We start from the raw sequence: 21,447 nt of genomic DNA, 5'->3' as shown, positions 1-21,447 counted from the left end.
AGAGAGCTTTATAAATAATTCAAAGCATATGCATATAGTTGAATTTCAAAGAGAGAGAGAGAGGGAGGGAGGGATGGGGGGGATAATTATGGTTAGAGATATGTATGTATATATTTGGGAAAGAGAGAGATAATGAGAGGCAAGAGAAAAAAATAGGAGAAAGGGAGAGAGTTATCAAGGCTTTAGTTTAATAATAGATTTAAAAACTATATATTATAAATGAAAGTCTTTATAACTCTTAGCTTCCCTCTATACATATATATATATATATATATATATATATATATATATATATATATATATATATATATATATATATATATATATATATATATATATATATATAAGCTCCAGTATGACCTTTATCTCTTTCAATAATCATAATGATATAACTTATATTTATGCTAATGAAAATCAAAACTCTAATTTCAACCCTAAATTTAAGCCTAGATACTTGAAAAAAAATTAACATTTTGATTGTATTAATTATCATATATAGGATCACAATAAAATAAAATTTTCAAAGGACATATGTTGCATTAAATCTATTTTTAAATGAACTAATAAAATTTATAATACATCATAAAATATTATATATTTAATAATTATATTTTACTATTATAAATTTATTATAATAATATCTTTTTTCTTGTATCGCGATTGCTACTAACTTTTCGAAAAAGATATCTCTTGACTATATATCCTTTTCAAAGTGCCTATTTTCATAATCTGATTTAGTTGAATAGACATCTCAGAAAGATATCTCTTGACCATCTATATATATATATGCTCAACTAAACTCTTTAACACTTCTTACAACTTTAAGATATATAATAGAACCACAACGAAACAACATTCAGATATAGTATTATTATTTTAACGTTCATTTTATTTACACATTATGATGATACATACATTTTAGTTGCACCATAAACAGCGACCTACAAGAAATGGTATACCACGAACAACACTTCAAAATGAAAATCAAACACAGATTAGGTAGGAGTGGACTATTAGCTATCACTTCGCATGTATATGCTTGAAGGATGAAGATTGTATGGAGAATAGAGTGGCAAGGTACTCGATCTACATTGACTGACGTGATGTGTGTTAAAATTTTCCAAATTGATTGAACCAAATAACATTATAGTTCTTCCTTCTTAATACAATTTCCATAGTTATCTTCAACATCCTGCAAACACTTCTGCCATGGACAAACTGCCTCACATTGTAATGTTTCCATGGCTAGCTCACGGCCATATTTCCCCCTACCTGGCCTTCGCCAGAGAGCTTGCAGACAATGGAATCCACATCTCTTTCGTTTCAACACAACACAATATAGCAAAGCTCAAGCTATTATTCTCAGACCAAAACAGTCTTCCAGGCAAAGGAAATATAAACCTCCTAGAATTACCATTACCGACGGTGGAAGGTCTACTGCCTGGGATTGAGAACGCCACAGATCTCCCCACAGAGCAGATGGGCCTCCTGATAAAGGCAACAGACAAAATACAAAACCCATTTCAAACCCTAATCCGAAAGCTCTGCCCAGATTTCATTATCTATGATGTATTGCACTCATGGGCTGCTACTGAAGCTGCTAAGCTCAGCATACCTGCAATTTTTTTCATCACTCATGGCGCCGCATATTATTCCTACGATTACAGTCCAGCACGAGGCGAAACCCATGAAATCAACCTGAGAATTTGGCCAGGCCGCCGCCAGAATACCCATCATCTGCAATTTCATGGCGGCTGCCTGAAGCAAGAGCGAGATTGGGTGTAAAGAACCAATTCTAGACTAACTGTGCCACATCATTATCATCAACCGGATAATTTGCGGAAAAGAAAAGAATAACATAAACATGGGAACAAAATCAAACATTCGTTATGCAAGATTAATAGTATACATCATTAATCTAAAAATCAACAATTCTTTGACATACATAAATGTTATGTCATACATCATTACAGGTTTACTGATTCAGCATTTCAACAGTTACATATAATTTACAACTTGCTACAACTTGCTGATTCCCACTTACAGTATTACTTTTCCTTTATATTTAATAAGCATCAGCTTATGGCTGAACATAAATGAGTTACAATGTTGTAAATAGTACATCTCAAATGACGAGCTAGGCAATCAAACTGAGATGACTTTCCAATGAGCTCTCCAGTGGCTCCAATCTCCAAAAGCTGTAGGACGTCTCCCACCTGCTTCCCAAGACGGAAGTGTGGCCCAGGCGCTTTAACCTCGCCAACCATGGAGTGAAGTACTCCCCCGGGATTCTTCCTGACACGAAGAATTCCCCGACCCTGGCACGAGAAGCCTAGCTTCCTGGAACAAGATGGATCGGAAGTATCTGGTGCGACCGTGTAACATTTCTACATTGCAACCATGTGCCTAGTAATCTAAACACATAATGTAGCTGCGAAATAATAATAACTACATATCTACACATATGCAGTAAATGAACACCAAATAGGCATAACCATGAGTCACATATGCAATATTTGGGAAAAGATAAAATAAAATGGCTTGGCCAAGCACTTCCAAAACCCAGAATTACTTGTAGAAGAAACAAAAGCATCATGTAACCATTCTATAGCACTGGCAGATAGGGAAACTAAACATGAAGATATCCACCTATCTATCCCATGATTCGCTACATTACACCCAAACATGAGGGAATATACGCTTTTAACAAAGAGTTCTAACAATAGAATTGTAATTCATCACTAACCAATCACGAATCAATTGAGATGAAAATACTTCAGACTTTGTACAGTTCTGCCAGAATAAGTACATGTTCACAGTATTTAATCCCTACTTTAGATGTCGTCATTATAAAATAAAGGCAATCCTGTATATGCATATAAGCATTCAGTGTAACTGCACTTACATAATTCAGACAAACAAACATCCCAGAACTCAGTTTGAAAGCTCCCACGATCTCTAGATGACACAACAGAATACTCATTCTTGCACAAATTTAATGGATTACCAATCTAATCATATCATTGTTGGTGCGATGGATATAAAGGGAAAACACTTTGAGTAATGACAACTCGAAGTCATAGAGGTTATGAGGAATAGGGTATACTAGTTCAGTTTTCTACTCACTGATCCACAGGAGATAACAGTTTACTCCAGTTTCCCTTTCTTAAGTCAAAGTCATTCCAATGCCATCAAATTTTAAGGTAGCTTACAGAACCGCCATAAAATACTGATGTGGTCTTCCAGACCCAAAACTAGAATATGTTTAGATGGAATTCTTCATAGCTAAAGATAAACTCATGCAAGTTAGCAAATTTTACAGCCATTCATTATCTCCTATGATGTTGTAAGCATTAACATTTACCAGTTAGCAACAGTATGTTTTACACTATATTACTAATGGCAACAACTCCACATCAACAACAAGATATACCATAAGTTCAAGAAGGTATTATAACATGTTTTAAGATACAACCCTGAAGTTTGTTCTTTTTTTCTTCTTTTAACCATATCGGTATTAACTTAACGTGTACAGGATAACGGTACTAATGGGTCCTATAACTACAGTTCCAGCATGTATACAGTATTAATATTCAGCCAAAGTAACATTTTTGTTTTGAAAAGGTCACAGCTTACATTTAAAATTCTAGTTCCAACATAACGAACAAGTAACAAAATTAAAGAAAATAAATAATAGCGCAATGTAACAACACCATGTAACAGCACAATGTAACAAAATAAATAGCACAATGTAACAGCAAACCGTTTAGTAGTTCTAGCATAATGTAGTGGCAGACGTTTTAAGGTAAAACAAACAATTTAGGACCAACAGTTTCAGTAATAACGGTTTAAGGGAAACACTACAGTTTTCTTTTAATTATAGTCAACCCTCGAATCTTTACTCAACAATGTTCAACGGCTTCAGCACTGCTGAAAACTGAGCATGTCTCTTATCGCGTATTTGAGCAACTAGGGTTCCACAAGACATTTAAACACTATCCATTTAAGAAAATATTCTCCATTCTTTGCAAACCGTAAGCATGGGAAAATGTGAATCTAACAAGAACCTGGAAGTTTAGGCCCGTAGTCCTGTCTACCTCTTCTACCTCGACTTGAATGCGTACCCTGTTGTAACTGCCTCCTCTTCCTCAAGTGCGCTCCCTCTTCATTTTTCCCCAACCCTATTTAAAACCACTCTTTCCAAAAAGGCATGTAACTGCCCTAACGTCCGTGCCCACAAGGATAATATATCCTATTTTGTTTTCACCAATGTTTTTATTTCAATATTCATATAGCGTTAGAGTCATTATGGAACAAATAAAATCAATAAAGCACACTCTATAAGGTCTTGTATGCATTATCCAAATTTTGGAGTTTTTCAAGAAAAACAAAACAATCATTAAACAAAACTCATCCTTCAGTAGGTTATCATATTTCTTTTCTATTTGCACATTGAATTAAATGTTATTTCTAATTTCATTTGTCATATTTCAAAGTTAACATCAATAATGTAGTGTAAAATAAATAATCATATTTAAGTGATGTGTGTGTGGTCGCATGGTCATCCGACACATCCCCTTCCAAGAGGCTAGCATTTTCTACCTCGACTACGCTTCCGTCGTAATGATCCCTGCATCCACTCAGACACTCGCAACCATAACAAGGAGTCAGTATCGATCATTAACATCTTAATTACATCATCATTAAAAATAACAATAACTGAATTAGGACTATAACATGTCATCATGATTACATCATTAACATCATCGTTAAATGTAACATCTCATACGTATCCATCATAATAAATCATTTAAATTTAGAAATCTAAAACATTAACTTTCATTCATCTTTTAATTAAGTCTAAATTTTGACCAAGTCAACATAGCCACTTAAGCAAGAAAGAAAGAGTTCTAGGGTGAGACGTGACATTGGGTCTCTATAATTACAAGATTGGAGACCTAACAATGAGGGATCGCATCATGAATTTCTACAAGGGATGTTCTGCCATAGCCGTTAAATCCTGTGAGAAGTTAGAGGGGAAATATAAAGAGTTTTTGCAGAAAACAACGGGGAAAAGAGTTGTACCAGTTGGTCCTCTGTTGGTTAATAAACTTCAGCGCCCATTCTTTGGGAAAAAATCTCCAGATCTGGGTGATTCTTCTCTTTGCTTGAGATGGTTGGATTTGCAAAGGGCTTCATCTGTTGTTTATGTATCATTTGGCAGTGAATATTTTCTCTCCAGAGAGGAGATAGAGGAGATAACTTTGGGTTTAGAGGCCAGCGGGCAGCCATTCATTTGTGTTCTTCGGTTTCCTTGCAATTCAGAAAGGGATTTTCACGAAAATCAGAAGAATCGTTTGTTGGCCTTGTTTGCAGATGGATTTGGGGCTCGGATTGGGAACAGGGGAATTGTAATGGCGGGCTGGGCGCCGCAAAGAGAAATTCTGGCTCATCGTTCTACTGGAAGCTTTGTGACCCATTGTGGGTGGAGTTCGATTATGGAAGGATTGAGCAATGGATTGCCTCTGATTGCTCTGCCTATGCAATTGGATCAGGCCATTAATGCTCGGCTAATTGTTGAGGAATTCAAGGTTGGAGTTGAAGTTGGGAAGGGAAAGGATAACGGAGAGCTTAGCAGGGAAGAGATCTGTAAAGCTGTAAGGAATGTAATGGTGGAAGGAGGAATCGGTGGGCAATTACGGTCAAAGGCTCGGGAAATGGCAGATTTGTTCAGGAGTAGAATAGGTAATGATGGTGGAGCTCAGAACAGATGCATACAGCAATTCATCGAATATTTAGATGAGGTAAAACCAATTTACGGCCTTTTGGAGCTATGTAGGGATTGCAAATTTTATAGTTTGATGGGTATTGGTGTCAAGCAAATAAACCAGGGAAGGGTGATGAGGACATTTGAAGGTGTAATCTTGGGATTTTGTGTCAATTTAATTATTAGGATAAATATACAATGCGTATGTTTGTGTTTGTTTTTATTATTATCCGTATTATAAGGATGGAATCATATATCTAATTTTTTTTGTTATGCTTTGTTTTGGTGCATGTATTTAACATGTTAATAAGTCTATAAGTAGTATATTTTTCTATAAATTGGATTAATGGTTTTCAATTTGAACTAGTTTCACAAGTATAACTTAAGTTATTTTTGTAATTATCAATTTCAATTGTTAACTTTTAAACATATAATTGAAGTTAAATATAAGTATTTATTATTATTTAGACTTTGTGGTCCAACCTAACATGTATGTGTGTTGTTCTGTGTCTTGCATTTAAATATATACATTCAGAATGACATTTAAATCATCAATAACATTACAAGAATCTTTGAAGAGCAATGTCATGGAGTATTGAGAGCGTTGTAGAAAAATTACATTTTAATACATCATCCTAGGCCTATTTTGTACTTGTTTGTTGACTATGGTCATTATTCTAGAGTCATTGAAATAGGAATGCTTAGGGTTGATTGAGAACTCAACACTTAATATTCCACCAATTCTTTAAATTGATTCTAATATTGTTAACATATTATTTCCATCTTGAAATCCAATTGATTATATTTAATTAATTCTATATCTCCTATTTTCTAGTCTAACTCATGTTCATATATGTTGATTATTCTTTTTCACCGTAAAAATTTATGTAAGTAGTTTATTTACACATTCATTCTTGTGTTAATCCATCATTCCTATAAGACATATGGTTTTGACTTTTGGATTTGTTCTTTTATTTTATTTGATGTTTTCATATTTAATATTTTCTATTACATTATCCCATTTTGAAAACTTGAGAGGATCTAGATTCCATTTCCATTATGCTTTTGTCTATATCTGACTTAAGAATTTACAAATATTATTATGTTATGTCATTTTCACCTATAAAATTTCATACTCTTATTTATTTGTACATCTCATTGTTTGAAGCATTTGTAATTATGAGATCTTAATTAGATCTCATAATTTTCCACCCCCTTACCATTCTCTTGCCTTGATGATGGTTCACGGAGTGTGACCTAAAATATTGTTTGAAAATGATATATACAATCTGAATCCATAAGCAAAAACTTAATATTATGGATTGTAGAAACACATTTGCAATTAGATATCACATCTTTATATATTTTAGACTCAAGGGTTTTAAGTATTAACTACATTGTAAAGATTTCATTCTAGTATTTTAATATTTCCTTGTTTAACTAATCAAATGACATGACTTATAAAAAATAATAAATCCCATAATAAGTATTTTTGTTATTTATATTTTTGCTCACATGTGTAATAAAACTATGATTACAAAGCATGTGTTTAAACTAGCATCATGTTGCATCATCTTATTGGTTTAGCTAACATAGATAGTCTTCAATTTTTCTCTTAATACTTTATGTACCACCTTGTTTATACTATTGAGACATTTTTCATTGTTCTATATCTCATTGTGTAAGATACACATGTGCATGCATGCACACACACACATGTACACCCACCTACCCACACACACACATGAAAAAATACACACATGTACACCACACATACATGCATTCCTACACACACACATGCATGCATGTATGTACAAGTGCAAACACATGTGTACATGTTCTTGTACATACAACACGTCCACACATGCACATATACACCCGATCATGAACATGCATATGTGCACACATGCACACATGCACATACATGTCTACTCACATGCAAACACACGTTCACACACATGCACTTATAGGCATGCTGACATGAATGCACACACACACACACAAACACACATTTACACATACATAAACATGTTGACACACACGCACGTATAGGCACACCAACATGAATGCACACACACACACAAACACACATTTACTCACACATAAACATGACTCTCTCTCTCTCTCTCTCTCTCTCCCTCCCTCCCTCCACATTAGAATTTTTTTTCCTTTTTTTTTTTTTCAATTATTCATTCAAACCATATTTCTCCTAGATGTGTCTCCTACTTGTTTCCTTCCTTTTCTTTCAACCTCCTTACTGTCCATAACAACATTTTTTTCTTGTCCTTTTATTTTCAATTTTCTTAGATCTTGAAGGGGTTAGTTTATGGAAAGGAAATGTCCTTTTCTTAAGGCTGGTTTTCAGAAGATTCATCTCCATGACCTCATTTTATGGAGGATTTTTTCAATAAATGTATCATTTTTTCTAGCAATGAGGGTCTCTTTTTAAAAGGAAAGGGTTGGTTTTAATAATATCAATATGAATTAAGCCTTGAGGCAGCTCAACATATTCACAAGGGTTTCCAAGGTAAGTCATTAGGTATATTCTTTGTGAAAATCAATCAAATTCATAGTGATAGACGGAAATGATTAAGTCCTAGTGAGAAGGAGGGACAAGCCCCTTTACTAATATTCATTGCTATAGACAAAAATACATAAAAATGAATATTTATCTTCTCACCATGAGAAGTATAGTTAGGATATGGAAGGGATACATGTGGATAGTAGTATAATTCTCTTCTAGAGTAAGCTATATTCATAACATGAACACTTACCATGGCATAGAGGAGTAGCAAGATTGAAAAATTGTCAATATTCTATCTAATCACTATTGATCCTTTACCCTTCAAGGAATTTAATTTTTAATAAACTTTGTATTCACTTGAACTTTTCTTGCCAACCCTTTTTCCTTCACATTTTAATATAGTTGCCTCCACAATGAGTTGTAGAGCAATAATGAACTTAACATTTCTAATAATGATAGTTTTCCTATGCCAAGAGTTTTATAGGATTTAATAGAAATAAACTTGTTGTGACGCTTCACAATTAAGAAGGAAGGAATCATCCCCACTATCAAATTTCTCGCATAATTCCTCATATTTCTTAGCTCTTTGCAATTTTTTGGCTCAAAAAACTTTAATACAACCCCTAGATTCCTTCTCTTTTTTCTCACCAACAAAATTTGTAGAATTATAGATAAAGAACTAAATATAGCCACTTTGATATTTTGGAACTAAAAAGGAAGGAGTTAAGAAATATATTTAAGGAAGGGAAGCTCCAAAAATTGGCTAGATAAATCTAACTCATTGCATGTGAAGTGACAATAATAAGAATGTCAATCCTTTTGAAATTAATTTAGCTTGTTATTGTCATCACCAAAAATCTCAAAGCAACTAACTTCAATTATGACATTGAAATTCTTATGCAATTCAAAATAATTTATTCCCATTATTAAAATTACTTCTCATGTGCCCAAAAAGTTTTTTTATAACTTTGGATCACATTTCCAATCAATATAGAATGTCATCATGGTGAGGTACATATGGTTTACTAAATTGAAAGGCATGGAAAATTTTAAACTTTCTATAAACCGAACATTAAGTTTATTCTTATTTTGCATTATTGTATATCCATTGTTGAGTTATTGTCACCCTGTTCAATATGATGTTCCCTTTGAAGAGAAAGAATCTCTTTAAGTTTGTGGGGCCCACTAAGGATAATATAAGCCAATACAATTTTTTAAACTAAGGTATGTATTGGCTACTTCATCTACTAGTGTTAGAAATGCTTTAGAATAACTGAAGGGGGGGGGGGTGTGTGGGGGGGTGAATTAGTTATTCAAGGTCAAAATGTCCTATTCAAACTTTTCAGCAAGTAAATTGTGCCCATCACACTATTCATTCATCCAAGCCTATTTAACAAATTACTTTAAATCAACATGCGAGCATAACACATAAAAAGATCAACACATAACACAGTGATTTACATGGAAACTCATTTGGAGAAAAACCACTAGTAACATGCTACTCAATTCTCACTCTTCTAAAGTGATGCCCTATGAAAGGCTTGACCTATTAAAGGCTACAACACACTGTTAAATGTGACCTAGTTAAAGGATTTAACCACCTTGTTAGAAGTGGGCCTGGTTAGAGGACTTTAGAACATTCACTTGGAATGTCACCCTGTTAAAAGATTTACAAATGGCTGTTAGACCAATCTAAGTCCATAGGATTTTCTTCTCCCCTAACTAATACAATTGCTAGAGAGTAACAATAAGGGGTTTTGATCTGATTGCATAATACAACTCAACTTGTAGATTTCAGATCACTATTCAACTCATAACATTGCCTGGCTTTTAGTCTTTGCAACTCTTGATAGCTTGCCCTCCTTTCGAGCTTTGTCTCCTTGAGTCTCCATGCTCAATGTACCAGTGCAATCATCTCTCTTTGACCACTTGTCAAAGCAGAGTCTTTGTACTCTATTCTTTCTTCTCCTAGATGTCTTCTCCTTGACACCCTTTCAACCACTTCACAATTTGGCACACCAACAGCTCTTGCTTCTTGGTCTATGACTCCTTAAATAGAAGTCTAGAATTTATTTTCTCACTCGATTCTTTTCTCCTTTAATTTCAATTTGTATGGATTAGGTAGGATTCATTGAATCTAACCCATATTTTGTTTCTTCTAGAAACATCATGAAGAATCCTCTACAATTCGCTCAAAAATGGTTTACATAAAATTCTGTGACTCTAGCTCATCATCCTTATCCTCCAACTAGTTCACAAAATTCAAGGTAATAACTTTGTCGGATGAGATTCAGCGAATCTTTGTCATTTCCAATAATGCAGCAGCTCGACATTATTGAAATTATGGTGCTTGACACATACTGTGTTACTCGGCACCAACTACGTTTTACTGGTGCTCAGCACCTAAAGTTCACTCGGAACCTATTAAGATTTTTTGATGCTCAACACCTGAACTTCACTCAGCACCTGAACTTCACTTGGCACCTAAAGTTTACTTGGCACTTGAACTTCCCTCAACACACACTAGATTTTCTTGATGTTCGGCTCCAACTAAAAATTTGCTTGGCTTAAACTAGCTTGCTCAACACCCACTGATGAACTTAGTTTAATCCTTGTTCTAACTTATACTTCTAATGTTTCCAAGTGTGACCATCCTCTGTGTCTTCAAGTATGTTACCAATACATCATTTAACCATTGTCTTAACTGATCCTTGGACTTCATTACAAAATCATAACTCAACCTTTCCATTAGGTGCTTTTGTTACATCTTGTTGATCAAATCCTCTTCTTCAATCAACTAAGTGATAGTGCTTGGATCTTATAAGCAATTTTCATTCCCACAAATAGCAGGTTTGACATCAATGACAAAACAATGATTGAAAACATTCTTTTAACAATAGTCTCTCTTTTTGATCTTCAACAATGATCTTTTCAATCTGATTTCCAACATATGCATGTAAACTCAAACTTGCAACTTTTGCATTACATTTTGGAACAATACTAAAACTCAAAAAACTGATGCAGGAGCATCTTGCATCCAAAATAAAGGGGAGACATGTTGAATGTAAAATTTAAAAATAAAAAAAAATAAAAAATCTGGAGGAGAGAGAAAGTGACGAAAATAGAAGGAAAAATAATAAAATAAGAGAAAAGGAGAAAAGAGAAATTTCTATTTTCAAGGTGCATGGGTGGCGTAAATAGAAAATAATAAAAATAGTTGTCATTCCATTAATCGAGGTGTGTAGGTGGAAATTCTAGAAGGTTTTGGATAAATCATGTATTTAATATTTGTTGGCTGCTTAGTTGTATTTGGGTGAGAATTTAATATTTATTTAAAGGTAGTTGTATTTACCTTTTATCCCACATTGGTTGTGTTTGTAATGTCTTGGGTTAGAAGTGCCTATTTAAGGAAGGCTTATTATCATTTGTAATCAAGTTCAGAAAATAGAAGCTTTTCAAGTGTAAGCTCTTGTAGTGAATTTTCAAGTATTAATGTATGTTTTGTGAAGCATTTTTGTCATCTCTATCTCTATATTGTTGCATTCTTGGTTGTGAGTTGTTAGAGTGGTGTGGCCCTTCATCAAGTGGTATCAGAGCAGACCTTCATCAAGTGGTATCAGAGCAGGAGTTCCTGAGTGTGTGGACAGATCGCCGAACGTGAGGCAGTTTACACCAGGATTTGCAAAGAAGGTTGATCTTGTGGTTGATTGATCTTTTAGATTGGTGGATTTGTTTAGGGTTTGCTAAATTTTTGGAAGATGCCTCCAAGAAGATTGGACCCCAAGGAAAATGATGACCTTAGTGAAGCGATGGAAGAAAGAATTTTAGAGAAGATAAGAGTAGAGGTCAAATCAGAAATTGCATTGATAAAGAGTGACATGATTGCTGAAATTGTGAGTGCTTTGGGTGGTGTACCTAGGCATGTGGGTACTGAAGACAGATATGACGAAGTTGCTGAAGACTTTGAAGCTACTAGTGAGGATAGAAGTGATCATGAGGAGAGACCTATTGGAATTAGGGCTAGTCAGTTTGCTCGACCTGGATCTCAGTTGAAGTTGAAGCATAAGATGGAGGTTTCTAATTTTTCAAGTACTTTGAATCCTGAAGACCTAATTGATTGGATTGGTGAATTAGAGGACTACTTTGAGCTTGAGGGTATTGAAGATCCATTGAGAGTAAGGTTGGCACAAACTAAGTTGAAGGGACATGCTGCTCTTTGGTGGAAGGAACTGCAAAGAGACAGAGAAGAGGAAGGTGAAATGAAGATCACTAGATGGAAATTGATGATGACCAAGTTAAAGGCAAAGTTCATTCCGGCTGATTATGAACTTGAATTGTTTAAGAGGTTGCAGAATCTGAAACAGAAGGATATGACTGTGAAGGATTACACTGAGGAGTTCTACAAGTTGACTATTCGGTCTGGGCATAGAGAATTGTCAAAGGAGAAGGTAGCACGGTATATTAATGGTTTGAGATTCAATATTCAAGATGAGGTTGGTATGCTGAATATTTCCATAGTTGAGGATGCTTATCAGTATGCTTTGAGAGCAGAGGAGAAGCTAAAGAGGAAGAATCAAGGTAGTTCCCGAGGGAAGGAGAAGCAAGATAGTTCGGCACAAGCTAAACCAAAAGTAGAAGGTGAACCAAAACCTATTGAACAAAGAAGAAGGACAGGTGGAGGTGTATTCAGAGGTAATTTTTTCAAGTGTGGTCAGGAAGGGCATAGATCTTTTGAATGTTCTATTGGTAGGACAGCTACTATTGTGAATGATGTTGAAGTCCAGGAAAATCAGCCTGAGGAAGGAGAAAGTTTGTTGGCTCGGCGAGTACTAATGGGTAAGAAGACATTGGATTCTTGTCAGAGGACTAGTTTGTTCAAAACTTGTTATAAGTCTGGTGGGAAAGTTTGCAAGGTGATTATAGATAGTGGTAGTACTGATAACCTTGTTGCTGAGGAGATGGTTCAAAAACTTGGTTTGAAGAGATTGAGACATCCTTGTCCTTATAGAATTGGCTGGTTGCAAGGTGAGCATGCTTTGGAAGTGAGAGAGCAATGTCTTGTTGATTTTCAGATTGGGCAGTATAAGGATCAAGTATTGTGTGATATTGTGGATATGAACAGTTGTCATGTGTTACTTGGTAGACCTTGGCAGTATGATTGCAGGGCTATGCATGATTGTGTTAGGAATGTGTTTACTATTGAGAAAGGTGGTAGGAAGTTTTCCTTGATTCCTTTGCAGAATGAAGCACTCGGTAGGAGAAACTTGAGTGTTGGCAGTCGAGTTGAGTTGGCAAATTTTGAGAAGATTGAAAATCAGCATGGGAAGCAAACCTATAGAACACCTATGGTGGATGTAAAGGAGAAGAAGAAAAATAAGGGAAAGAGTGTGCAAGTTGAAGATTTGGAGGACATATATGTGAAGAACCAGTTTGGGATTTATGTACTAAATCCCGAAAGATGTTCTTCCAGCTATTAGAACATCTTTTCGGACCTGGGGAGTCTGATGCAGGAGCATCTTGCATCCAAAATAAAGGGGAGACATGTTGAATGTAAAATTTAAAAAGAAAAAAAAAAAAAAAAAAATCTGGAGGAGAGAGAAAGTGACGAAAATAGAAGGAAAAATAATAAAATAAGGGAAAAGGAGAAAAGAGGAATTTCTATTTTCAAGGTGCATGGGTGGCGTAAATAGAAAATAATAAAAATAGTTGTCATTCCATTAATCGAGGTGTGTAGGTGGAAATTCTAGAAGGTTTTGGATAAATCATGTATTTAATATTTGTTGGGTGCTTAGTTGTATTTGGGTGAGAATTTAATATTTATTTAAAGGTAGTTGTATTTACCTTTTATCCCACATTGGTTGTGTTTGTAATGTCTTGGGTTAGAAGTGCCTATTTAGGGAAGGCTTATTATCATTTGTAATCAAGTTCAGAAAATAGAAGCTTTTCAAGTGTAAGCTCTTGTAGTGAATTTTCAAGTATTAATGGATGTTTTGTGAAGCATTTTTGTCATCTCTATCTCTATATTGTTGCATTCTTGGTTGTGAGTTGTTAGAGTGGTGTGGCCCTTCATCAAAAACAAAAGATCAAGGAAATAAAAATAAACATAACACGATGCTCCAAGAAACTTGACCAATCCTTTCATTATTCTCTAGTTGGAGATCTTACATGATTACCCAAAAATAAAAACTGACTCCTACCATAACAACCAATACACTTTACTTGAGTTTTCCCCTAAAAACTTCCCCTTATGGTGATTACAACCCCTGAGTTACCTAAAACAATTATTCCTAATCTAACTCCTATGTAACTACCACAAGCAACACATGTACAAGCTTATAACACAACAATAGATTGTGAGCCTTTCATTTGGGATGTCTTTGGTTTGAGCCTACTTGAACTTAATACATAATAATTAATTTCAACAAAAAATAATTATAATAAATAAATACCATTATCTATTAAAAAAAAAGAAATACCACAACTAACACTAGAATTGAATAGAACATGTCTCAACAAAAACCTAAAAGAAACCGATTATATATCAACTTGATCAGTTGGCATCATATCTTTACTTAGACTCTAACTAACTAGAACAAATCATTTCCTAATTGAACACTTGGATTCAAGAGTTGAAATAGCCTGGTTGCACTTAAGTAATTTTGATTATGAAACCTAAGAGTTTCCTTTCCACTTAATAAAACATAGTTTCTAAGAGCTAGATCAAGCAACTTCACCAATTTGGTATCCAAAATTCATTCAATCTGCTCTATTTTCTTCCTTGGGAGGAGTTTGGTCAAGTAGTCATTATTTTTCTCTATCTACTCATTGTCTATCTTCCTATCACAATTTCTAACTAAATATGATTATATGTTAGCAACATTAAAGATGTGACTAATGTACAAATCTTAAGACAATTGAATTTGATGGGCATTGACATATATTACTTTTCTTGGGATTTGACTTTTGTAGGCACCTTGTTAGTGTATATTATTGTATAGGTGGTACCATAACTAGCTCTCCTTGAAAGAAATTTCTTCCGTGATGCAAATCTTCAAACTCCTTATATTGTTAGTCCCTGCCTATATATAGGTAGGGAATTAATATTTTCAGTTTTCTACAACAATTAATTTTCATACCAAAATTTATTCAACAACTAAAGTTTAGAAAATAATTTATTTTTAAATTAATTTTTAACTTTTAATTTTTTATTTCTAATTGGCTAGCCTTAATTTTCCCAGGTGTATTATTCTTTTTTCAATTTAAAAATACCAAAAAAAAAATCTCTATGCATATTTCTAGAAGCTCTACCAATTTCTAGAAACACCATTCTTTGTATTTCAGCTACAACAAGCTCCACCTATTTATTGACCTCTATTGTGATAATTGTTGTTAGGTGGGACTCCAGTCTGTGATGCCTCTAAAATCTCATCTCTGAGATATACTAAACTCTATATTCAGAATGAAAGTAGTAACACAAGGGAGAAAGGAAGAAATCATGAAGAGGAGTTAAAAGGGTAGTAGTCGATTGAAATTAAAGTTGTGCCCCAGAAATAGGTAAAAAACTTTGCTGATAGTTGTTTCAATTCCTCTGTTTTTGGACATTATACACATATTTTTTCAATCAAAATTCAAGTTACTACCAAAACTTGAAAAAACCCTGGTGAAATCTAGTGGTTAGCTATTTGGTCTGACATGAACTATGCTTTATCCTCTAATGCAATTGGCTTCATGGCTGGTTTGGGTTGAGGGAGGGTTTTAGAAATAAGCTTTAAGGGTAGGCATTATTTTTTATCTATGTTGTACATCCTTTCATAAATATCTTCTGCTTGCCATTTTCATTGTGTTGAAGAAGCATGGACTGGCACTTGTGGATCTTGGTACTATTTTGTGTGTGTACATTTGCATTCAATCCTGTAAATCTCATAGCTTCTGAATTTTTGTAAAGTTTAAATCATGTGTATGCTTGCTTATGGAGCAACCTTATTTAGTCTTCCAAACAACTAAGTAATATTTTCCTTCATAATTTTGTTTGTTTCATTGATGAATGACCTTTGTTAATTTTTTTCATGGAGTGGATTGATAAATAGGTGAGAATCTTAATTTTATTTCCCATGTTGCATGTTGTTTTATTGTCATGATGGGAGCTAGACATAACTCTACAAAAGTTTGGTTATAGAAGAATTTAAAAATCACACAAAACAATAAAATGTCCATTTAAATTGTGACAAGTTTTAAAACTTAGAAATTTTAATAAGTTTTAAAATGAAAAGTAATCATTGAAGTTTAAAAATAGGAAAGAGGCTATACCACATTAGTAAATTATGAGCCTATCATTGGAGAGGTTAATTTTTTTATAGAAATTTAAAATAAATATTTAAAAGTTAGAAATTGTAATAATTTTTAAAAGAAAGAATAATTAATAACATTTAAAATATAAAGTAAACATTTCAATGTTAGAAATTATATCAAATTTTAAAATAAAGAGTAATCAATAAAATTTTAAAATAAATTTTTTTTTATAGAATTTTAAAATATTAAAAAAATTAAAAAGGAAGTAATTAACAATATAAAGTACATTGCCAATAGTGGCATGTTGTGATGGTTAAGTTGTTGTGTTGTTATCCTTGCCATCAAGGTTCAAATCTCATGGGGATGAGGTCCTCCGTTTGTGACCTCACTGGTTCATAGCTCCAGGTCAAAGCGTTTACCCCTCTTAAAATAAAAAATATAAAGTACATTCAATAAGTTAAGTTTCAAGATTTTGTTTTTTGATTTTTTTAATAAGAGTTTATTAAAGTGATGAATTAATAATAATAATAAAAGTCATTAAGTGAACATGTGTTGTTGAAAAAATATATATTCACACTAGTTATCAAAAAATAAAATTAGAAAATTAATGTATCAATTGTCAATTTAGTAGATATATAAGAATGTTAGGGGTAACTTTTTAAGGTGTAATAAATTTGCAAAGTAAGTTTATGAAAATTATGATAACTGAGAGAAGGATAAATGAAAAGGTGAAAAATAATGTGTATGCAAATTCATTAGTTCCTTCCTTAGCTAGTCATGGGATTAATATTCCCATTAGTCCATTTTAATAATTCTAAAATTTTAAAATTTTAGTTGTTTACATACCTCATCTTTCTAAGTTATCACATTATATGTCAATCACATCATATGTTAATTAAGGATAATTTACTTTTTGAAGATTAAAAAATTATATTTGATTAAAGAAAAAGTGTTAAAACAAATTAACAAAATTATATTGAAAGTTCATATTTAATTAATTAGGGAAAATAAAAGTAAATGTTAGATTTATAATTGGTTCTTATAATTGAGGCATTCAATTAGCCCACATATATTATTATTTTAAAAAATGTAAATAATTGTTCTAGTGTAAATATAAAATTGGTAATTTTTTTTTACCTTTGTCATTTTTAATGCTAATTTAGATAACCAACATATAATTTAGTTTATGTAAAACAATCTAACCAAATTATACTAAAAATATAGTTCATGTTTTAATTTATTACAAAAAAATAAAAGTGATATTTATAGCTAGTTCTTGTGGTTGACCCATTTAATTAATGTTTCATTTTTATTGTTTAAAAACCACATTTATTGTCACATCCCATCTAATAATATATTACATCCTCCTCATCCCAATAGGAAGGAACTCTTGCTCCCATAGAGCTCTTGTTTATTCACGGGCCTATAATTTGAGACTAATGCGCTGCATATTTTCAATAAAATATACTGCATACCTATGGAAAACCAACTAATCCAAGCAGACCCTTTGACCAATTGAAATTCTTAAAAAAATGAGAATTCTACACTAATATTTTAATTTTGATGTCTATTAATTGATTTGACTAGACAATAATTTTAAAAACGAATAGAATAAAAATAAAAAATAATTTATGCTAAATATTAATCATTTTAATTTTAACTTACACAATCAAGGGTATAATTATAGATTTAAAAAACTCAGAACGGATGGACGCTTGTGACGCAAAGGAATCGAAAATCAGTTTTTCTCAGTGAAAAGAGGGAAGCATTACGGTCACGCAATGCCATCCGCAGAGCATCTCCACCACGAAACATTCTGTTAACAAAACCAAACCTCAGGAAAAAAGATAACAACAGTTACAAACTAAAAATAGGATCGACCAAAAATGAAGTTAAAGGTCTTTCAGTGGGCGCTGACTTAGTAATGTCTGTATTGTGAATCATCGTTACATTGATCATCCAATTCAGTAATCAAGAGTTAATTTTGATCACTAAAAATAACATTTACTTTCACCATATTTCATGTAGATAATATCAACTATTTGATCATTGAACCAAATAATTCACAAACAATGCACATATAAACAGCTAACTTCCATACATCTAAGCAATCATCAAAACTACGAACATAAAACCTGACAAACGAGCTGAAACAACTTACCTAGAAGCATACTTATAGGATCTATAAAAGCTCTGTTGTAAACAAGGAGGAGAAGATGAGAAGAAAAGGTGGAAGATTAGAAGGAGAGGGAGAATACGGTAAAGGGTAGGACGATGAAGAAGCAGACCCCAAAAAAATGAAAAAGAAGATGATGGAGAAGATGGTGGCGGAGAAGGAAAAGAGGAAGGAGTAGAAGGTGTTGAAGAAAAAGAGGAGAAGGGCTAAGAAGAAGGAGAAGATGAAAAAGAAGTAGAAGGTAAAGAAGAAGAACAAACAAAATCAATGGAGAACGAGAAGGAGAAGATTGCGAAGAAAAGAAAGAGGGGGAGAAGAGAGGGAAGGAGGACGACGAGGAGAATAAAGAAAGGAAGAAAGAGGTGCAGGAGGATAAGAAGAAAGAGGAAGAGGAGGAAGACACGGAGAATAGGTAGGAGTTTAATAAGAAAATGAAGTAGAACTGAAAGAACAAGGTATATTTTCTATCAGTATAACCATTACACCTCTATTAAATGCACATGGAAATAGGAAATATAGTTTTAAGGGCAGCTGGACAGCTTAAGCTTAGGAGTAGCGACAAGGTTGACAATCCTGGGCATGGTGGCTCCAAAGACTTCGGTCATATCCAAATCCCCTTCCACACTCCACTCAAAGCAATGAATGAATTGAGCCAAAATAAGGTTCATGGTCACAACGGCCATCCCTGCCCCTGGGCATCCTCTCCTTCCCGCTCCAAATGGCAACATATCAAAAAAGTCTGTGTCTCTCACAACATCAACATTTTTATCCATAAATCTCTGTGGCTTGAATTCCAGAGGATCCTCCCACACCGATGGGTCCCTTCCAATAGCCCAAGCATTGACAATAAGCCTGCTTCTCTCAGGAATGAAGTACCCACCAACTCTACAATCTTGTGTGGATTCATGTGGAAGCAACAATGGTACCACTGGATATAACCTCAGTGCCTCCTTCGCCACACATTGCAAGTACTCCAAGTTTGCCAAATCATCCTCACTTACACACCTCTCTCTCCCCACCACCGAATCCATTTCCTCTTGCATTTTCTTGGCCACGCCCAAGTTCTTAAGAATCAAACTCATTGCCCAATATGATGCAGTAGCTGTCGTTTCAATTCCAGTGAAGAACATATCCTGTAAAAATTATACAATTTCCTTTTCAAAAATATAGCCACCCTTAAATATCACACACTAAAAAGAAAATCAAGTTTGAGAAAAATAAATCAATTTCAACTATTCAACACTTTTAAGAATAAAACCTAGTATACCAAAAATACCAGTCAAATAGAAAAGGGATATGACTCATATTCATAGACCATCTTCTTAAACTTGTATGTTTCTGATTGCATGGAATAATGCAGGAAACTTAATAAAAGGGATTGCATTATAAATGAAAAGTGATTGAATACATACAAAGACAATGGCTTTAATGTTTTCTTCTGTGATTGGCATTCCATCGAGGCTCCCCATTTCCAAGAGCAGGTCAATGATTTCCTTCGTATCAGACGCCAACAACTACCCCTTGCGCTGCTGGTGCTCCTCTACTATTTTGCTTATCACTTCGTCGAAGGACTTGTGCACCTTCTTCATGCGCCCCTTCACTCCTTGCAAGTCCATCCAGTCCAAACAAGGAATGAATTCCCCAATATTGATAACTCCAATTGTAGCCACTGTCTCTGTAGCCATCTTCTTTAACTCTTCACCATGACCGCCCAGATGACTGTCACGGTTAAAAGAAATCTTGGTACCACAAAGTATGCGCCACATAACTGCCTGCCCAAACAATGAAAACATGTTGGTGAGATTAACGGGCTTCTTACCCTGCTCAGATATCTCCCACATGAAACAGAGAATGAGAAGCATTTCTTGTTCTCCTACACATCTGAAGGAATTGATTCTTTTCGCATTCAGCAGTTCTACCACGCACAGCTTCCTCATGTGTCTCCAGTAGGTCCCGTAAGGTGCAAATATCAGGTCCCTGTTATTATATCCAATGTATTTTCCTACAGCAGAAACAAGCCTGCTTGCAAAAACCAAATTGTGGGTTTTCAAGAACTCCTTCGCCATGGCAGAAGACGAAATCACAACAATGGAAGCAGAGCGCAATTTCAACATCATGATGGGCCCATATTTCTTCCCAAGTTCATGAAGATCGTGATGAGGAAGCTTTCTTAGCTGGTTCAGATTTCCAATAATGGGCCGGGAAAACGGTCCAGGGGGTAATCTCAATTCCAGCGAATTCTTCCTTTTCAGGCTAGATCTATACAACACCCATAAGAAAACTACAAGTGAACATACTGCAACCATTGCTGGAGCATACGCACCCTCTTCTATTACATTTCTAAATCCATGGAATGATGCAGGAAACTCAGAAAAAGAAACCATATTGAACTATGATGCAGAAATCGCTCTCTCCGTGTGTGAAATTTATGGTGTTTGTTTGATTTGAGATGGATAGGATAGTGACAGTAAAACGTGTTGGTAGATTTTAGTGGCAGTAAAAGGTGTTAGGTTCTTTTGTGTTGGATATATGTTGTATTTTATATAATAATGTGTTATTTTTATAACAACAAATAAATTTTTTGAGTTATAGTATTTGTTTTTTGTGTTATTTATAAAAGTTATATATAACAAATATTTATAATTAATAATAACTATTTGGTCTTTTTAAGTTGCATATATGTTACATTTT

General features: G+C 34.0%; 2 pseudogenes; one reads left to right on the top strand and one right to left on the bottom strand.

The window, feature by feature from the left end:
• The first annotated feature begins 1,105 nt into the window (after nucleotides 1-1,105).
• Nucleotides 1,106-18,519, top strand: LOC149563125 (UDP-glucosyltransferase 29-like; annotated as a pseudogene).
• A 758-nt stretch (nucleotides 18,520-19,277) lies between these two features.
• On the bottom strand, nucleotides 19,278-21,140 carry LOC149563124 (cytochrome P450 750A1-like; annotated as a pseudogene).
• Nucleotides 21,141-21,447: the final 307 nt, after the last annotated feature.

The sequence above is a fragment of the Cupressus sempervirens genome, chromosome 4 (genome assembly GCF_028749045.1).
Source record: "Cupressus sempervirens isolate cs-2001-9-10 chromosome 4, ASM2874904v1, whole genome shotgun sequence".
In the NCBI taxonomy this organism is placed as follows: domain Eukaryota; kingdom Viridiplantae; phylum Streptophyta; class Pinopsida; order Cupressales; family Cupressaceae; genus Cupressus; species Cupressus sempervirens.
This window is presented reverse-complemented; position numbering and strand designations above follow the sequence as displayed.